This window comes from Amia ocellicauda, chromosome 11 (genome assembly GCF_036373705.1).
Source record: "Amia ocellicauda isolate fAmiCal2 chromosome 11, fAmiCal2.hap1, whole genome shotgun sequence".
In the NCBI taxonomy this organism is placed as follows: Eukaryota; Metazoa; Chordata; class Actinopteri; order Amiiformes; family Amiidae; genus Amia; species Amia ocellicauda.
In genome coordinates this window covers 13030255-13034857 of record NC_089860.1, presented here as the reverse complement: position 1 = coordinate 13034857, position 4603 = coordinate 13030255, and the positions used below count along the sequence as shown (strand labels likewise).

The window sequence follows — 4603 nt, the reverse complement described above, 5'->3', positions numbered from 1 at the left end:
TATATATATATATATATTCACTGATGAATGAAGGCGGCCTGTTGACAGTATGTAACTTAAAGGGCCGTGGGTCTCCAGTCTGAACTGTAATTGGGTAGGAACAAAGGGCATGGTCATCATGGGATTGCCCATCCAGCTGAAAACATCTAAACGGTTCATTTAACAGACATTGCAAAGCCCTGTTCACAAAAACAAACAAGCAATAATGACAACAAGAATCAAAAAAGTAGCAGATACTTTCAAAAATAACCTCCCAAATGCTAGGGCAACTTCTTGCAGTAAGTGAATACTTTGAGAAACTACACCATCACTTTGGCAAATCATTTGCTGTTGTGTTGTGGCTTGTCTGAACACGATTTTTGCTGCAGTAAAGTTGAAAAAGTAGGTCAATCAATGGTAAGAACAAGATCGCCACCAATCAAACCTTCTTCCCCGGCAACATGGAATCCCAAGAGAGCGAATCTGATTCCATTATTGCTCCCACACGAAGCTGGCATCATTTTGTTAACTGTGAGAAGGCAGCATGTCAAATGGTTTCATGACCTATCCTTCACCACATATCTGAAATGACTGGTACCAGGCGCTTGCTGTATTAAAAATGTTTTTGAGTGTGTTTATTCTGAGACTTTACCCCCCACGCGCAACATGATTCTGAGACCAATCGGTTGTAAATTGGGCATCTGGGAATTGGAGTGCACTGAACAGTTTCTCTGCATTGCACAAAAGATTAGTTTTGAAGCTATTCAGATGAAAAAGTAAGAAACGTGTTTATTTTTATCCTTGTTCCTGCATTATAAGAACATTATAGATTAAAAAAATAAAATAATAAAATTACCCAGACACTACTGGTCTTAATTATAGTCTGAAATAATAAAAGGATTTTGTGGGCAATTTATAAACTGGAAGTACATTTGAGAACAAGTATATGACCTTTTTTTTAAAGTAAAAACAAAACTTAAATCAATCTCTCTGATAACTATTTTCCTTAAAAAAAATCTGATTATGCTCTATAGAAATTCAAATGAGCTTTCTCATCAAATGGTGCCTTTTCCTGACTGAGCTATTTCAAGCAATGTCTATCACACTGTAGAGACGGAGGTTGTAAATGACCAGTCTTTCTCCCCTTTTCCATAAACATAAAATCGGAGATGGTAACTAACTGGAAGGGAGTACTAAAGTGAGGGACTGGGAGATAAAATAGAAGAAAAAAAAAACACCAGAGATGCAGCTGGCATCATGTCTGAACGGGGAGTATCGATGCACTGTAATAGCTGACTTACACTAAAAGCTGTTTATCTGTGACTTTCCAGGATCAATAACAGACCTATTGGTGTGTCAATGATTTTAAAGCAGTCTGCATTTGGCAGCTTGTAAGCTCTTAAGATCCCAAACAATATTGAGTCTCCTAAGAAATTGAGAATCCATCCAGATTTTAAAGGATTATTAGCTCAGTTTTTGACTTATAAATAAAATTACCCGGCACATCCCTCTGAGGATACATATTGAGGGCTTGATTTTCAAATCCACCAAGTAAGTCATAGAGACTAAAACCTTTGCAGAATAATAAATAAACCTCAAGATGGAGAACAGTCGCATTTTCCATTTTATCCTTGGTATCCTTTTGTTGATTTATATGAGTCACGGGCCATATTTGAATATGCTCTTAAATAGAAGAAAATCACTATCAGAGTAGCAAAGATCACAATGTGAATATGAACCTGCGAAATGCACCTCCCAGATTTGAAAGCACTTGCATTTATTCACTTTTTGTATTCAAGTCTAATTCAGGGTAAATATAGAGCTCTGAGAAGGAAAAAAAAGTAAATTCCCATATTGTTTTGAGTATTAGCCAACAGTAACATTGGTGGAGATGGATAATTCAGCTGACTTCTTTTTTAACAAGTCTGTCTCAGTACTAATGCTATTGCTCACGCCTCACATTCTTATAATACTAATGAAAGCATGAGCCGTGTTTTGCTGATCAGATCCTGACAATGTTAACTTCTGCATTTAAGACCTAAATAGGCAATTGCACAAAACCTGTTACACTTGAGATGCTTTCATTTCCCTCCTCGGTACCACAAATCAGACGTAAACAGCAATGTAAATGTAGGCAGTGAGGCAAAATGCGGCATTTTACTGCCCTAATGTATCTCCAGCCTTTAGGCAATTTAAAGATATTAGCATACCAGAAGCACAGGGAACTCCGAATGTTATCAAAGAGGAGAGACAGAAATCAAACTAATGAGTTGTGCAAGACAAGGAAATAGGAAGGATGCAGATAGCTCTGGGCCACTCCATCACAAAGTCCAGTTTTGCTGTGTGCCGTGAAGCAAATTGTAGCTAACAGGTGTGTCTTCCAGAACACAGCACACATTAAAGGCATTTTAGGGCTTTGATTTTTATTCTTTAAATGTAGTAAGATTCTTCAAATATGTATACTGTGTGTAAAGGATACAATATGGAGAAAAGCAGAAAAAAAACGGCTATGTAAATGTAAGTGAAGGAATGGACTTGGAGGAACATCTCCCTTAATAGCATGAAGTCGTCGGCCATGATCTCTTACGCTTTAAAACAACCATCCGTTTTGCATGACCACACAAGTATGTTGCTCTTGGGGCCCCTTTTTCCAGGATCACCTTTTAGTCATTTTGGGATTCATACTCAGTGTGCATGAATAGAAAGGGAATCTGATTGAAGCGAGCCTTTAAAATGGTTCAAACAGGGTTTTCTCCTTGGTATTCAGCAGCAGACATTTTATGCTCTTAAAAAATGAATAGACAACATGCTATACCTTTCAACCTCTGAATGGTTCCCTTCAGTTAGAGCACTTAATCCACTTTTTACATTGTATTCTGCTCTCGGCTCCTGCCTCTGTGTTTCTCACTGTGCATTATTTCTCTGCGCCTTCTACCAGCTGCAGTTTTTTCTTCTTCTTTCAACTGGAAGTCAATATTAGAGTTCAAATGGTCTTTTGCTTTACATTTCTGGAGAGAAATGATTTCTCCCGGTTGAATAATGTAAAGCTAAAGTAGTGGTTAATGTCATCTACATCTTTAGATTTTATTTGTGTATTACGTTTTGGCTATTACATTTGCAAATCCTGTTTTGAGTGCTTGAAATCTTCTGTGGTTAGTTATGTGCCTTATCTAACCCCCAACAAAAGTCTCAAGCAATGTGATGGGTGCAGAAAGTAACATTATTATTATTATTATTATTATTATTATTATTATTATTATTATTATTATTGGTAACACTTTTCAATAAGTCTCCCTAGTTACAGACTATTTACATTGTAGTTACTCAATAGAACAGTGTAATTATGCATTATTACAAGGTAGTTAATGGTAGCAGAAAAGATGTATTGAAGTCATAGTTAAGAGCAAAGGGAAAGGGGGCATAGGGCAAACCACAATAAACCATGAGTAGTAGCAATGTAAAAACAAGCAGTATGATGAAAACGTTATATAAAGTGAAACATTACAGGAGAGCTGAACCACTCAGTGGAATAAACCACTAAGTTACAGGTATACTCTGAAGAGATGTGTCTTTGCTGTCCTGACTTCAGTGGGAAGGTTGTTCCACCACGTAGGGGCCAGGGATGAAAAGTAGTAGCTCTGGAGGAAGAGAAGTGACAAGGAGGCAGAATTAGTCTTCTGGTGCAGGAGACGAGGGTCTGAAGGTAGCTTGGTGCAATGTGGTTGAGACAGCGGTAGGTGAATACTACAATTGTTTATTTCCTGTGTCTTCCTAGCCCAGTCAGCGAGGGAGCTCAGCACCGTGCTGTGCCTTTCTCTGCCTCTCCCTTTACTGCCAGGTCAGTGATGACATCACAGAACTCATCACTCGGCAGGCTGCAATGACATCACAAAGCACGTACATTCTATCATGGCAGGCAGGCTTTTTTGTCTTTCTTTCAACCCAAGAATGATAAGGAGGTGCGTGCACCTTTCCCGGAAACACTGCAATACCGGGCCGATACGTAAAGCGGGTGGAGCAAGCTCCCTCTCCGACTCCCCGTTGCAAAAATCCGTTTAATATGTTGTCCCCACATGGGGGACGTATCAGATATTAATACTGTTTATTGGGTTGAGTATTTTACATTACGTAAATAAAAACAATTCAATTTTTAATACTTGTGATTAAAATGTCAGTCCTTAAAATCACTTAAAAAAATTTAAAATCTTTGTGATTTTAACACAAACTAAAACAATTAACTTTAAAATAAACGTGCTCAAATCAACAAAACAAACGTGATAAAAGCAAAAACTGCACACCAACAAAAGGGTCAAATACATTGAAAATAACTGAAAATGCATTAAACAAAATAAAGAAACAATTAAAAGGAAAAAATAAAAAACAAACAAAAAAGGTCTAATGCATTTTAAATTAAACCCAAAACGGTCAATGTATTTGACAACAAAATATAACAAAACTATACCAAAAAAAACCCTGAACAATGTGATTTAAAAACAACTAAATCTTTAAAAACAATTAAGATTAGTTTTTTTTAAATCTTTTTAAAAACAATCAACCGTAAAATCTTTAAAAGATCTTGGACTCGGGCTCCAGCAGGGGGAACTGACCGTCCCCGGAGGTGGGT

General features: G+C 37.3%; 1 non-coding gene across 1 annotated transcript; it reads right to left on the bottom strand.

The window, feature by feature from the left end:
- Positions 1 to 3937: 3937 nt before the first annotated feature.
- On the bottom strand, positions 3938 to 4122 carry LOC136763774 (U2 spliceosomal RNA). Its single transcript, XR_010821087.1, has one exon. It is a non-coding gene; the product is annotated as a U2 spliceosomal RNA (small nuclear RNA).
- Positions 4123 to 4603: the final 481 nt, after the last annotated feature.